General features: G+C 39.8%; 1 protein-coding gene and 1 pseudogene across 1 annotated transcript in view; one reads left to right on the forward strand and one right to left on the reverse strand.

Annotated features, from left to right (window-relative positions):
* The window catches only part of C2CD6 (C2 calcium dependent domain containing 6), a 142946-nt gene that overhangs the window by 123333 nt on the left and 2569 nt on the right, over window positions 1–17044 (reverse strand). The gene's annotated exons all lie outside the window — the stretch shown is intronic.
* On the forward strand, window positions 369–785 carry LOC113250588 (40S ribosomal protein S15a-like; annotated as a pseudogene).

The following is a 17044-nucleotide window of genomic DNA, read 5'->3' on the forward strand; positions in this document are numbered from 1 at the left end:
ATATATTCAAAGTGCTGAAACAAACAAACAAAAATATGCGAACAAGAGTACTCTACCCTGCAAGACTATCATTCAGAATAGAAGGAGAGATAGCGTTTCCAGATGAACAAAAGTTAAAGAAATTCACCACCACTAAACCAGTCTTACAAGAAATGTTAAAGGGGATTGAATGGAAAGAAAAGAACATAAACAGAAGAAAAGTAGAAGGCACAAAAGCAGTAAAGTAAGTATATCCATAAAAATCGATGAAGAGATTCATAAAAGGATTTAAACAATGACACTATAGCGATAGGCCACCCGCTTCCCATAACTCCGTGCACTCACCCCTCCCATCCTCTTTCCACCATCTTTCCATGCTGCCATAACGGTGCACATGAATGTCCTGGCAGATGCTCTCAAGAGCATTAACAATGCTGAAAAGAGAGGCAAATGCCAGGTTCTTATTGGGCCATGCTCCAAAGTCGTCATCCAGTTTCTCACTGTGATGATGAAGCATGGTTACATTGGCAAATTTAAAATCACTGATGATCACAGAGTGGGGAAAATTGTGAACCTCATGGGCAGGTTAAACAAGTGTGGAGTGATCAGCCCCAGATTTTATGTACACCTGAAAGACCTAGAAAAATGGCAGAATAACCTGCCCCCATCCTGCTAGTTTGGTTTCATTGTACTGACAACCTCAGCTGGTATCACGGACCATGAAGAAGCAAGACAAAAACACACAGGGGGGAAAATCCTGGGATTCTTTTTCTAGGGATATAATACATACGTGCAAATAAAATGCCTCAATGGACGAAAAACAAAAATAAACAATGACACTATAGGGTTGGGAGAAGAGTAAAATTTTAATGCTTTCAGAATGGGTTCAAACCTAAGCCAATATCAACTTAATATATACTACTATACACACAAGATGTTATATATAAACCTAATGGTAACCACAAATCAAAAACCTGTAACAGCTATGCAAAAAATAAGCAAAAGGAATCCAAGTATATCACTAAAGAAAACCAGCAAACCATGAAAGAAGAGAGCAAGTGAGAAAAGGAAAAGAGAAGAGCTATAAAAATGACCACAGGGGCGCCTGGGTGGCACAGCGGTTAAGCGTCTGCCTTCAGCTCAGGGCGTGATCCCGGCATTGTGGGATCGAGCCCCACATCAGGCTCTTCCACTATGAGCCTGCTTCTTCCTCTCCCACTCCCCCTGCTTTGTTCCCTCTCTCGCTGGCTGTCTCTATCTCTGTCGAATAAATAAATAAAATCTTTAAAAAAAAAAAAAAAATGACCACAAAACAAGTGACAAAATGGCAATAAGTACATACTTATTGATAATTACTTTGAATATAGACTAAACTATCTGATCAAAAGTCATACGGTGACAGAATGAATAAAAAAACAAGACCTACATGCTGCCTACAAGAGATTCATTTCAGACCTAAAGACACATGAGGATTGAAAGTGAAGGGATGGAAGTGCCTGGGTGGCTCAGTTGGTTAAGCATCTGACGCTTGATCTCAGCTCAGGTCTTGATCTCAGGGTCATGAGTTCAAGCCCTGCACTGGGCTCCATGCTGGGCATGGAGCCTACTTAAAAAAAAAAAAAAAAGTGAAGGGATGAAAAAACACTTACCATACAAATGAAGATGAAAAGAAACCCAGGGCAGTGATACTTAATAGACTTCAAACAAAATAGACTTTAAACAAAGACTGTAACAAAAGATGAAGGACACTACATAATCATAAAGGGAACAAGAAGATATAACAATTGTGTTTATGCACCTAACATGGGAGCACCCAAATACATAAGGTACTTATCAACAAACATAAGGAAGTAATTTTTGGTAATACAATAATAGGAGGGACATCGACACCCCACTTATCTCAATGAATAGATCATCCAAACAGAAAATCAACAAGGTAACAGTGGCTTTGAATGACACATTGGGCCAAATGGATATAACAGACATATTCAGAACATGCTATCCAAAACAGCAGAATACACATTCTTTTCAAGTGCACATGAAATGTTCTCCAGAATAGATACCATGTTAGGTCACAAATCAAGTATGAACAAATTCAAAAAGACTAAAGTAATACCATGCATCTTTTCGACCACAACGCTATGAAACTAGAAATTAACCACAAGAAAAAATCTGGAAAGAACACAAATACATGGAGGTTAAATAACATACTACTCAACAATGAATGGGTCAACCAAGAAATCAAAGAGGAAGTCAAAAAACACACAGAGACAAATGAAAATGAATATATACAACAGTCCAAAACCTTTGGAATGCAGAAAAGCTGTTCTAAGTTTAGAGCAATACAAGCCTACCGCAAGAAGGAAGAAAAATCTCAAATAAACAACCCAACCTTACACCCACCAGAGCTAGAAAAAGGGGAACAAAGTAAAAAAAAAAAAAAAAAAATCAGTAGAAGGAAATTAATAAAGATTAGAGCAGAAATAAGTTAAAAAGAAACTAAAAAAAAAAACACATCAATGAAACAAGAAGCTGGTTCTTTGAAATGGTCAACAAAATTGATAAACTTTTAGCCAGACCCAACAAACAAAAAAGAAAAAAAAAGAACTCAAACAGAATCAGGATTGAAAAAGGAGACTGTAAGAGATTATGAAAAATTATATGCCAACAAATGGGCAACCTAGAAGAAATGGATAAATTCTTAGAAACACATACAACCATCCAACACTGAACCAGGAAGAAACAGAAAATTTGAACAGACCAATTATCAGCAATGAGATTGAATAAATCATCAAAAAAGTCTGAACAAAAGTCCAGCACCAGACAGCTTCAAGGTGAATTCTACCAAATATTTAAAGAGATAATACCTATTCTTTTCAAACTATTCCAAAAAATAAAAGAGCAAGGAAAACTTCCAAACTCATCCTATGAGGCCAACATTACCCTGATACCAAAGACAAATAAAGACACTACGAGAAAAGAGAACTACAAACCAATATCTCTGATGAACACAGATGCAAAAATCCTCAACAAAATACTAGCAAACTGAATCCAATAACATATTTAAAAAGTCATTCACCACGAGCAAGTGGGATTTACTCCTGGGATGCAAGAGTGGTTCAATATTCACAAAATAATCAATGTGATACATCACATCAACAAGTGAAGGATAAAAACCATATGATCATCTCAATAAATGCAGAAAACACATTTAACAAAATACAACATTCATCTGTGATAAAAACTCTCAACAAAATAGGTTTAAACGGAACATACCTCAACATAATAAAGGCCATATATGAAAAACCCACAGCTAACATCATACTTATCAGGGGAAAACTGAGAGCTTTTCCACTAACATCAGGAACAAAACACAGGTGTCCACTCTCACCACTTTTGTTCAACACAGTCTGGACATCCTAGCACAGCAATCATACAAGAAAAAGAAATAAGAGGCATCCAAATGAGTAAGGAAGAGCTACAACTTCACTATTTGCAAATGACATGATACTGTATGTAGAAAACCCTAAAGTCTCCACCAAAAAACTAACTAGAACTGATAGATGAATTCAGTGAGGTCAAAGGATACAAAATCAATGTATAGATGTCTACTGCATTTCTAGACACTAGTAATAAAGCAGCAGAAAGAGACATTAAGGAACCAATCCCAATTATGACTGCACCAAAAATAATTTTAAAATACGTAGGAATAAATTTAACCAAGGAGGTGAAAGACCTGTACTCTGAAAACTATAATACACCGATGAAAGAAGTTGAAGATGACACAAACTAAAGGGAAGATATTCCATGCTGATGCACATACTACCCGAAGCAATCCACAGATTTAATGCAATGCCTATCGAAGTAACAGCATCTTCCACAGAACTAGAACAAAGAATCTTCAAATTTTTACGGAACCACAAAAGACCCGAAATAGCTAAAGCAATCTTGAAAAAGATAAACAAAAATGGAGATATCACAATTCTAGATTTCAAGTTATACAATCAAAACAGTATGATATGGACACAAAAACAGACACATAGGCTTCTGGAGTTAAAATGGCAGAACAGCAGTGAGACCCTGGGCTTGGCCTCATCCCTCAAGCACAGCTAGATCAACATCCAACTATTTTGAAGAACTAGGAATACGATGTGAGGATTAAGAAAACAATCTGCACAGTTGGAGGGAGAGAACATGGCAGATGTTTGGAGCTACGAATTGGGGGAGAGGAAAGCCGTGGGACCGCAAAGGGAAGGGAACCCTTTTCTCAGTGCAAAGTCAGGGAGAGAGCAAGAGCGAGTACAGCAGGTAGTGACTGCACATGAAGCAGCAGTGAGGAGATCTCCTGGGTTGCACTGGGAGAGCTCACTCCTCAGGACAGTTGGAAGAGGTTTGGAAGAGGTTTGGAAGAGGTTTGGAAGAGGTTTGGAAGAGGTTTGGAAGAGGTTTGGAAGAGCGTACTTTGCCTCTCCAAAGACAAAAGGTCAGCTGGGAGCCATTCAGTGGCACTCACAATAGGGAAAGAGGCGCAGGAAGAGGGCAGATAACTTTGTAGCAGCTTTTTGCTGTGAGCCACAATAGACTTAAACCACTGTATGCATGCGAGCAGCTGCTTTTCTGGGACAGAACTGAGCAGACAGCAGACACAGGCAGGCTTTTCGCTGTCTGCCACAATATACTCAAGCGTCTGCCTGACGGCTTCTCTGGGACAGAACGAAGTAGGAGACCGAGTCGCATGCCGATGGCAGATAACTTGGTTTCAGCTTTCCGCTGTGCATCACAATAAGCCCCAGCCTCCCAGCGCACTGTGCAACTGCTTTCCTGGGACAGGACGGTGCTGGGCGTGCCTCAAGGCTCGCCTCTGGGGGAGGGGAGTGGGTCTGTACCTTGCCAGGGCCTTTAAAACTTGGGAGTTTGAATCCCAGCCACTATCTAGAGATAAAATAACAGATCTGTGGTGCTGGGCATGCCAATGGCCCTAGAAACAGACAGGTTAAGGTAAGGATCTGATGAAAGCCCAGGACACAGGAGACTGCTTGCTTTTCTGTGAGGGTCTCCTGAACAGCAGTGGCCAGAAATTGCCCTCCCTGGGGACCAAAGGGCAGGGTGATGCCATCTTCCTCCTCCACCACCCCTCCCTCTCCCACCCACCAGCACAGTTGGAATTCAGAGAGCAACACAGTACCTCCAGTGGAGGCTGGAGCCCCCTACACTAAACGCTGCCCTCTGCACCTGGCAGGGGCACTTTTACAAGGGCAAGTCAGCTTGTGAGCCAGCCCAGCAGGCCTCTCCCTCAGAAGACCAACACAGTCCCCCATGTACCAAGTCTACTGATTAAAGAGTGCTCCAATGTCAGCTTCCTGTGGAAATAAGACCAGGCTTGCTTTTCTTTTTCTTTTTTTTTTTTTTAATTTTTAAATTTTTTATATTTTTATTTCATATTTTAATTTTTTATCTTTCATTTTTTTCCTTCTTTTCTCTTTTTTTGGTATTAGGCTTATAATTTTTTGTTCATTTGTTGGTTTGTTTCCTTCTCTTATTTTTCAGATCAGGCTTAATTTTTTTTTTCTATTCTTTCCTTATTCTTTTTTCCTTCTTTCTTTCTTATTCTTTGGAATCAGGTTTATAGTTTTTTGTTAGTTTGTTTATTTGCATTTTTGTTCCTTTTCCTTTTCTCTTGTCTTGGATCTGGCTTTTTTTTTTTCTTTACTTCTCCAGGCTTATCTTAACAAACAAATCAAAGCACACCCAGTTAAAGGTATCAACAGTCCCCACTGCAGGCAAGGAGGAACTCTGCAGAGCGCAGACCCGTGGGAAAGACCAGCCAAATGCAACAGCAGAATGTACACAGCATATCCCAGAAACACTTCCGAAGTTCTTCTTGTTGTTGTTGTTTTCTTTTTCTCTCTTCCATTCTTTTCTGGAGAAAATTACAAGACTAAGAAATTCACCCCAAAAGAAAGAACAGGCGGTAGTACTCCCTCCTATGGATTTAATCAATATGTATATAAGTAAGATGTCTGAACTAGAATTTAAAACAATGAGCATAAAGATAGTAGCTGGGCTTGAATAAAGTAGAGAAGACATTAGAGAATCCCTTACTGTAGAGATAAAAGTAGTAAAATCCGAGAGTTAAGATGGCGGAGGAGTAGGGGTCCCCTTTTTCAGCTGGTTCCCTGAGTGGAGCTGGATAGATACCAGACCAGCCTGAACATCCACGGAACCAGCCTGAGACGCAGGAAGATGCATCTGGATCTCTACAAATGAACATCTCCAGCGCTGAGTATTGAGGTACGAATTGGGGAGCCGTGAAACTGAGCACAGATATCAGAAGATAAACGGAAGGGGGAGGGAGCCGCCGCGTTCGGGCACCGGGAAGCGGTAGCCACCTGCACGGGGGAGCGGGCGGGCTCGCGGACCACCCTCGAGAGAGCACACTGAGACCGTGAGCCTGGGAACGTGCATGTGACCAGACTGAAAACCGGAGCTCCGGAGTGCGCACGAACCACACTGAAACAGAGCTCCGGGGCGTCCGGAGGCAGCTGGCGGCTGGCGGTGTTAGAAACACAAAGGACAGAGATGCGCCGGCCCTGGAAGTGAGGGCTGGGACTCCGGGTGTGGGGCGCACATCCCGGGACGCTGCAGGGTTGAGCAGCACCAACAGTAACAGAGTTAAAGTGGCCAGAACATCAGTGGAGAACGGTCCACGATCCCTCTGTTCTGAGACAGAGGCTGAGACTCGGCTACTGCTGCTCTGACTCTCAGAAGAGGCACAGCAAACCGCCAGGGAAAGCCGCCAGAGAACAAAAGCCTGGAAATACCGGCTCACATTATGTCCATCCCCATTCCCCCTCGCAGGGGACACGGAGACTCTATCCAAACAGGGCTGCCTGAGTATCGGCGCGGCAGGCCCCTCCCCCAGAAGGCAGGCTGAAAAAATCAAGAAGCCCACATCCCTAAGGTCCCTATAAAACAAGGGCGCACTGCCTAGGTCCTGGTCAACAATTTGGGCTCTGGAAAAACCCGCAACCTCTCCTCATCAGAATGACAAGAAGGAGAAATCCCCCCCAGCAAAGAAAAGACAATGAGTCCGTGGCCTCTGCCACAGAACTAATGGATATGGATATAATCAAATTATCAGAAATGGAGTTCAGAGTAACAATGGTCAAGATGATGTGTAGACTTGAAAAAAATATTAATGAGAATATAGAATCTCTAAGGGCGGAAAAGAGAGCGAATCTGGCAGAAATTAAAAATGCTATGAATCAAATGCAGTCAAAACTAGAGGCTCTGACGGCCAGGGTAAATGAGGCAGAAGAACGAATTAGTGAATTGGAGGATGGGATGGTAGAAGAGAAAGCTGAAACAGAAATTTGGCTAAAAATAATCCAATCTCAAGAATGTAGGTTACGGGAGATTACTGACTCAATGAAACGTTCCAATGTCAGAATCATCGGCATCCCCGAGGGGGTGGAGAAAAACAGAGGTCTAGAAGAGATATTTGAACAAATTGTAGCTGAAAACTTCCCTAATCTAGCAAGGAAACAAGCATTCATGTCCAAGAGCCAGAGAGGACCCCTCCAAAGCTCAACCACGACAAACCTACACCACGTCACGTCACAGTGCAATTCGCAAATATTAGATCCAAGGATACAATACTGAAAGCGGCCAGGGCAAAGAAATTTCTCACGTACCAAGGCAAAGGTATCAGAATTACGTCAGACCTGTCTACACAGACCTGGAATGAGAGAAAGGGTTGGGGGGGCATTTTAAAAACTCTTTCAGAGAAAACCATGCAGCCAAGGATCCTTTATCCAGCAAAGCTGTCATTCAGAATTGATGGAGAGATAAAGACCTTCCAGGATCGCCAGTCACTGACCAATTTCGTAACCATGAAACCAGCCCTACAGGAGATATTACGGGGGGTTCTATAATGGTAAAAAGGCCCCAAGAGGGATACAGAACAGAAATTCACAATCTATAGAAACAAAGACATTACAGGCAACATGACATCATTAAAATCATATCTCTCAATAATCACTCTCAATGTGAATGGCCTAAATGCTTCCATAATGCCACACAATTGCAGATTGGATAAAAAGACATCACCCGTCCATTTGCTGTCTACAAGAGACTCATTTTGAACCTAAAGATACAACCAGACTGAAAGTAAAGGGATGGAATACCATCTTTCATGCCAATGGACCTCAAAAGAAAGCTGGGGTAGCAATTCTCATATCAGACAGATTGGATTTTAAACTAAAGACTACAGATACAGAAGGGCACTATATTATTCTTAAAGGATGTACCCAACAAGTGGATATGACAATTATAAATATATGCCCCCAACAGGAGAGCAGAAAGATATACAAGCCAACTCTTAACCAGAATAAAGAGACATACAGATAATAATATGTTAATAGTAGGGGACCTCAACACTCCACTATCAGCAACAGATAGATCACCTAAGCAGAAAATCAACAAAGAAACAAGAGCTTTGAATGCCATACTAGATGAGTTGGACCTCATAGATATATATAGAACACTACACCACAGAACCAAAGAATACTCATTCTATTCTAATGCCCATGGAACATTCTCAAGAATAGACCATGCTCTGGGTCACAAAACAGGTCTCAACCGATCCTAAAAGACTGAAATTATTTCCTGCATATTCTCAGACCACAGTGCTTTGAAATTGGAACTCAATCACGAGCAAAAATTTGGAAGAAACTCAAACACTTGGAGACTTAGAACCATCCTGCTCAAGAATAATTTGATAAACCAGGAAATCAAAAATCATTAAACAATTTATGGAGACCAACGAGAATGAAAACACGACGGTCCAAAACCTATGGGACACTGCAAAGGCAGTCCTTAGGGGAAAATACATAGCCATCCAAGCCTCACTCAAAAGAAGAGAAAAATCTAAAATGCAGTTTTTATAGTCTCAACTCAAGAAGCTGGAGCTGGAACAGAAGAACAGGCCTAACCCACGCACGAGAAGGCAGGTGATCAAGATTAGAGCAGAGATCAATGAATTAGAAACCAGGAGCACAGTAGAGCAGATCAACAGAACTACAAGCTGGTTCTTTGAAATAATTAATAAAATAGACAAACCACTGGCAAGATATATCCAAAAGAATACAGAAGGGGCCCAAATTAATAACATTATAAATGAAAGGGGAAAGGTCACAACCAACACCAATGAAATACGAAGGATTATTAGAAACTTTTATCAACAGCTTTATGCCAATAAATTAAGCAATCTGGAAGAGGTGGAGGCCTTCCTGGAAACCTATAAACTACCAAGACTGAAACAGGAAGAAGTTGATTTTTTAAACAGACCAATTAATTATGAAGAGATTGAAACAGTGATTAAAAACCTTCAAAAAAACAAAACGCCAGGGCCTGATAGATTCCCCGGGGAATTCTACCAAACATTCAAAGAAGAAATAATACCTATTCTTCTAAAGCTATTTCAAAAAAATAGAAACAGAAGGAAAGCTACCAAACTCATTCTATGAGGCCAATATTACCTTGATCCCCAAACCAGGCAAAGACCCCATCAAAAAGGAGAATTACACACCCTAAGGTCCCTATAAAACATCAGATTTCCCTAGTGAATCTGGAGGGCAAAATTCTCAACAAGATCCTTGCTAATAGGATCCAACAGTACATTAAAAGGATTATCCATCATGACCAAGTGGGATTCATCCCTGGGATGCGAGCGTGGTTCAACATTCGCAAATCAATCAGTGTGATAGACTATATCAACAAGAAAAAAGCAAAAAATTATATGATTCTCTCAATAGATGCAGAAAAAGCATTTGACAAAATACAGCATCCTTTCCTGATTAAAACCCTTCAGAGTGTAGGGATAGAGGGTACATTTCTCAATCTCATAAAAACCATCTATGAAAAGCCTACAGCAAATATCATTCTCAATGGGGAAAAGCTGGAAGCCTTTCCCTTAAATCAGGAACATGACAAGGATGCCCACTCTTGCCATTATTATTCGACATAGTACTAGAAGTCCTTGCAACAGCAATCAGACAACAAAAAGGGATAAAAGGTATCCAAATTGGCAAAGAAGAAGTCAAACTGTCCTCTTCGCAGATGACATGATACTCTATATGGAAAACCCAAAAGAATCCACCCCCAAACTACTAGAACTTATAGAGCAATTCAGTAATGTGGCGGGATACAAAATCAATGCTCAGAAATCAGTTGCATTTCTATACACGAACAATGAGACTGAAGAAAAGAAATTAGGGAATCCATTCCATTTACAATAGCACCAAAAATCATAAGTTATCTCGTAATTAACTTAACCAGAGACATAAAGGATCTATATTCTAGAAACTACAAATCACTCTTGAAAGACATTGAAGAAGACACAAAAAGATGGAAAAATATTCCATGCTCATGGATCGGAAGAATTAACATAGTTAAAATATCCACGCTACCCAGAGCAATCTACACTTTCAATGCCATCCTGATCAAAATACCAATGACGTTTTTCAAAGAACTGGAACAAACAGCCCTTGAATTTGTGTGGAACCAGAAAAGGCCACGAATCGCCAAGGAACTGTTGAAAAGGAAAAACAAAGCTGGGGGCATTACAATGCCGGATTTCGAGCTGTACTACAAAGCTGTGATCACAAAGACAGCATGGTACTGGCACAAAAACAGACACGTAGACCAATGGAACAGAATAGAGAACCCAGAAATGGACCCTCAGCGCTTTGGGCAGCTAATCTTTGATAAAGCAGGAAAAAACACCCAGTGGAAAAAAGACAGTCTCTTCAATAAATGGTGCTGGGAAAATTGGACAGCTATATGCAAAAGAATGAAACCTGACCACTCTCTCACACCACACACAACGATAAACTCTAAATGGATGAAAGACCTCAATGTGAGACAGGAATCCATCAAAATCCTAGAGGAAAGCATACGCTGCAACCTCTACGACATCAGCCACAGCAACCTTTTTCATGACACATCTCCAAAGGCAAGAGAAACAAAAGATAAAATGAACTTGTGGAACTTCATCAAGATAAAAAGCTTCTGCACAGCCAAGGAAACAGTCAAAAAAACTAAGAGGCAGTCCTGCACAGCCAAGGAAACAGTCAAAAAAACTAAGAGGCAGTCCACGGAATGGGAGAAGATATTTGCAAATGACACTACAGATAAAAGACTGGTATCCGGGATGCCTGGGTGGCACAGCGGTTAAGCGTCTGCCTTCGGCTCAGGGCGTGATCCCGGCGTTATGGGATCGAGCCCCACATCAGGCTCTCCCGCTGGGAGCCTGCTTCTTCCTCTCCCACTCCCCCTGCTTGTGTTCCCTCTCTCACTGGCTGTCTCTATCTCTGTTGAATGAATAAATAAATAAAATCTTTAAAAAAAAAAAAAAAAGACTGGTATCCAAGATCTACAAAGAACTTCTCAAACTCAATACACAAGAAACAAATAAACAAATCATAAAATGGGCAGAAAATATGAACACTTTTCCAATGAAGACATACAAATGGCTAACAGACACATGAAAAAGTGTTCAAAATCATTAGCCATCAGGGAAATTCAAATCAAAACCACACTAAGATACCACCTTACGCCAGTTAGAATGGCAAAAATTGACAAGACAAGAAACAACAATTGTTGGAGAGGATGTGGAGAAAGGGGATCCCTTCTACATTGTCGGTGGGAATGCAAATTGGTACAGCCACTCTGGAAAACAGTGTGGAGGTTCCTTAAAAAGTTAAAAATTGAGCTACCCTATGATCCAGCCATTGCACTACTGGGTGTTTACCCCAAAGATACAGACGTAGTGAAGAGAAGGGCCATATGCACCCCAATGTTCATAGCAGCATTGTCCACAATAGCTAAATCGTGGAAAGAGCCGAGATGCCCTTCAACAGATGAGTGGATTAAGAAGATGTGGTCCATATATACAATGGAATATTACTCAACTATCAGAAAGAACGAGTTCTCAACATTTGCTGCAACATGGACGGCACTGGAGGAGATAATACTAAGTGAAATAATCAAGCAGAGAAAGACAACTATCATATGATTTCTCTCATCTATGGAACATAAGAACTAGGAAGATCAGTAGGAGAAGAAAGGGATAAAGAAAGGGGGGGTAATCAGAAGGGGGAATGAAGCATGAGAGACTATGGACTCTGAGAAACAAACTGAGGGGTTCAGAGGGGAGGGGGTGGGGGAATGGGATAGGCTGGTGATGGGTTGTAAGGAGGGCACGTATTGCCTGGTGCACTGGGTGTTATACGCAACTAATGAATCATCGAACTTTACATCAAAAACCAGGCATGTACTGTATGGTGACTAACATAATAAAAAAAAATTGAAAAAAAAAAAAGTAAAATCCGGGGAGGCCAAAATTAGAAATGCTTTAACCAAGATGCAGTTGCAGGTGGAGGCCATAAGAATGAGGATGAATGAAACAGAAGAAGGAATCAGTGATATAGAAGATAAATTATGGAAAAATAATGAAGGTGGAAAGAAGAGGGAAAGAAAAGTATTAGAGCACGAAGGTAGACTTAGGGAACTCAGTGATTCCATAAAGTGAAATAATATCCTTATTAGGGGAGTCCCAGAAAAAGAAGAGCAGGAAAAAGGGGAACAAGGTTTATTTGAACAAATTATAGCTGAGAACTTCCCTAATCTGGAGAAGGAAACAGGCATTTAAGTCCAAGAGCCACAGAGAACTCCCCTCAAAATAAAAAAAAAATAGGTCAATACCCCAACATATTATAGTGACAACTGCAAACTACAAAAATAAAGAGAAAATCCTGAAAGCAGATCAAGACAAGTAGTCCTTAATCTACAAGGGTAGACACATAAGACTGGAAGCGGACCTGTCCACAGAGACCTGGCAGGCCAGAAAGGACTGGCATGATATATTCAACATGCTAAATGGGGAAAATATGCAGCCAAGAATACTTTATCAAGCAAGGCTGTCATTCATAACAGAAGAAGAAATCAAGAATTTCTAAGATAAACAAAAACTAAAGGACTTCGTGAATACTAAACCAGCCCTGCAAGAAATACTAAAGGGGGCCCTTTGAGAGTAAAGAGAAACCAAAAGTAACAAAGACCAGAAAGGAACAGAGACAATCTACAGGAACAGTGACTTTACTGGTATTACAGTGGCACTAAATTCATATTTTTCAACAATTACCCTGAGTGTAAATGGACTCAACACTCCCATAAAAAGAGGATATCAGAATGGATTTAAAACAAAAAAAAACCCATCAATATGCTGCTTTCAAGAGACTCACTTTAGATCCAAGACTCCTCCAAATTGAAAGTGGTGGCGTGGAGAACCACTTATCATGCTCATGGACATCAAAAGAAAGCTGGAGTAGTCATCCTTTTATCAGACAAACTAGATCTTAAACCAAAGACTGTAATAAGAGATGAAGAAGGACACTGTATCATAATAAAGGGGTCTATCCAATAAGAAGATCTAATAATTATAAATATTTATGCCCCCAACTTGGGATCAGCCAAACGTATAAATCAATCAATAACAAACTTATAGAAACCAATTTATAATAATAGGGAACTTTAACACCCCCTCATAGCAATGGACAGATCTAAGCAGAAGATCAACAAGGAAACAAGGGCTTTGAATGACACACTGGACCAGATGGACTTAAATGATATAGTCAGAACATTTCATTCTAAAGCGGCAGAATATACATTCTTTTCAAGTACACATGGAACATTCTCTAGAATAGATCACATACTGGGTCACAAAACAGGACTCAATGGGTACAAAAAGACTGAGATCATGCCATGCATATTTTCAGACCACAATGCTGTGAAACTTGAAGTCAACCACAAGAAAAAATTTGAAAGGACCACAAGCACACGAGGTTAAAGAACATCCTACTAAAGAATGAACAGGTCAACCAGGAAATTAAAGAAGAATTTTTAAAAATACATGGACGCAAATGAAAACGAAAACATGACAGTTCAAAACTTTTGGGATGTAGCAAGGATGGTCCCAAGAGGGAAGTATATAGCAATACAGGCCTTCCTCAATAGTCTCAAATACACAACCTAACCTTATACCTAAAGGAATTAGAAAAAAGAATAGCAAATAAAGACTAAATCCAGCCGGAGAAGGGAAATAATAAAGATCAGAGCAGAAATCGATGATATAGAAATAATAATAAAAAAGAACAGATTAACGAAACTGGGAGATGGTTCTTTTGAAGAATTAACAAGATTGATAAAACAAAAAGAAATAAAAGGCATGCAAATCAGCAAAAAGGAAGTCAAACTCACTCTTCACAAATGACATGATACTCTATGTAGAAAACCCAAAAGATTCCAGCAAAAAATTGCTAGAACTGATATAGGAATTCGGCAAAGTTGCAGGACATAAAATCAATGCACAGAAGTCTGTTGCATTTCTATACATTAAAAAATGAAGTAGCAGAAAGAGAAATCAAGGAATCAATCATATTTACAATTGCATCAAAAACCATAAGATTGCACCAAAAACCATAAGATACCTAAGAATAAACCTAACCAAACAGGTAAAAGATCTGTACTCTGAAAACTATAGAATATTTATGAAAGAAATTGAGGAAGACACAAAAAATGAAAAATATTCCATGTTCATGGATTGGAAGACAAAATATTGTTAAAATGTCTATGCTACCTAAAGCAATCTACACATCAGTTCAATCCCTATAAAAATACCACCAGCATTTTTCACAGAGCTGGAACAAACAATTCTAAAATTTGTATGGAAACAGAAAAGACCTCAAATAGCCAAAGGAATGTTGAAAAAGAAAACCAAAGCTGGAAGCATCACAGTTCCATTCTTCAAAGCTGTAATCATCAAGACATTATGGTACTGGCACAAAAACAGACACATAGATCACTGGAACAGAATAGAGAACCCAGAAATGGACCCTCAACTCTGTGGTCAACTAATCTTCACAAAACAGGAAAGAATATCCAATGGTAAAAAGCTGTCTCTTCAACCAACGGTGTGGAAAAATTGGACAGCCACATGTAGAAGAATGAAACTGGACCATTTTCTTAGGGCTCCTGGGTGGCTCAGTTGGCTGGGCATCTGCCTTTGGCTCAGGTCATGATCCTGGGGTCCTGGGATGGAGCCCCACATCGGGCTCCTTGCTCCACAGGGGGTCTGCTTCTCCCTCTCCCTCTCCCCAGTGCTAGTGCTCTCTCTCTCTCTCAAAATAAATAAAATCTTAAGAAGAAAAAAAAGAAAAAAAAGAAACTGGACCATTTTCTTATACCATACATAAAAACAAACTCAAAATGGATGAAAGACCTAAATGTGAGACATGAAACCATTAAAATCCTGGAGAACACAGGCAGCAACCTCTTTGACCTAGGCTGCAGCACTTCTTACTAGACGGGTCTCCAGAGGCAAGGGAAACAAAAGCAAAAATGAACTATTGGGACTACATCAAGATAAAAAGCTTTTGCACAGCAAATGAAACAGTCGACAAAACTAAAAGGCAACCTACAGAATGGAGAAGGTATTTGCAAATGACATTATGGGTAAAGGGCTAGTATCCAAAATCTATAAAGAACTTATCAAACTCAACACCCAAAAAACAAATAATCCAGTCAAGAAATGGGCAGAAGACATGAACAGACATTTCTCCAAAGAAAACACACAATGGCCAAAAGACACATGAAAAAATGATCAATATCACTCAGCATCAGGAAAATACAAATCAAAACCACAATGATTTTGAGGTGGTGGAACCACCACCTCACACTGGTGAAAATGGCCAAAATGAACAACTTAGGAAACAACAGATGACGGTGAGGGATAGGGAACCCTTTTACACTGTTGGTGGAAATGCGAACTGTGCAGCCACTCTGGAAAACAGTATGGAGGTTTCTCAAAAAGTTAAAAATAGAACTACCATATAACCCAGCAATTGCACTTCTAGGTTTATCCAAAGGATACAAAAATAGTGATCGAAGGAGCACATGCCCCCCAGTGTTTTTAGCAATGTTTACAGAAAGAGCCCAGATGTCCATCAACAGATGAATGGATAAAAAAGATGTGGTATGTATATACAATGGAATATTTCTCAGCCATCAAAAAGAATGAAATCTTGTCAATCTCAATGACATGGATGGAACTAGAGGGTATTATGCTAAGGAAATAAGTCAGTCAGAGAAAGACACCATAAGATTTTCACTCGTATGTGGAATTTAAGAAACAAAAGAGATGAACATGGGGAAGGAAAGGAAAAATAAAGTAAGATAAAAGCAAAGAGGGAGGCAAACCGTAAGCGGTTCTTAATTGCAGAAAACAAACTGAGGATTGCTGGAGGACAGGTAGGTGGGGGATGGGGTAATTGGGTGACAGGAATTAAGGAGGGCACTTGATATAATGAGCACTGGGTGTTATATGCAACTAATAAATCACTAAATTCTACCCCTGAAACTAATAATACACTATATATTAACTAAATTGAATTTAAGTAAAAATTAAAAAGAAAAACAGACACATAGATCAATAGAATAGAACGGAAAGTCCAGAAATAGTCATGATTATATGGTCAATTAATCTTTGACAAAGGAGGCAAGAATATGCAACTGGAAAATGACAGTCTCTACAACAAATGGTGTTGGGAAACAGGACAGCTGCATGCAAAAGAATGAACTGGACCACTTCCTTATACCATACATAAAAGGAAACTCAAAATGGTTAAGGACCTACACGTGAGAATTAAAACCATAAAAATTCTAGAAGACAGCACAGGCAGTGATTTCTCTGACATCAGCTGTAGCAATATTTTTCTAGATGTGTCTCCTAAGGCAAAGGAAACAAAACCAAAAATAAACTATTGAGACTACATCAAAATAAAAAGTTTGTGCACAGCAAAGGAAACCATCAACAAAACTAAAAGGCAATCTATGAAATGGGAGAAAATATTTGCAAATAACACATCTGATAAAGACTTAGTATCCAAAATAAAGAACTCATACAACTCAACAACAAAGAAAACAGCAATCCAATTAAAAATGTGCA

The sequence above is a fragment of the Ursus arctos genome, unplaced genomic scaffold (genome assembly GCF_023065955.2).
Source record: "Ursus arctos isolate Adak ecotype North America unplaced genomic scaffold, UrsArc2.0 scaffold_1, whole genome shotgun sequence".
Classification (NCBI taxonomy): Eukaryota; Metazoa; Chordata; class Mammalia; order Carnivora; family Ursidae; genus Ursus; species Ursus arctos.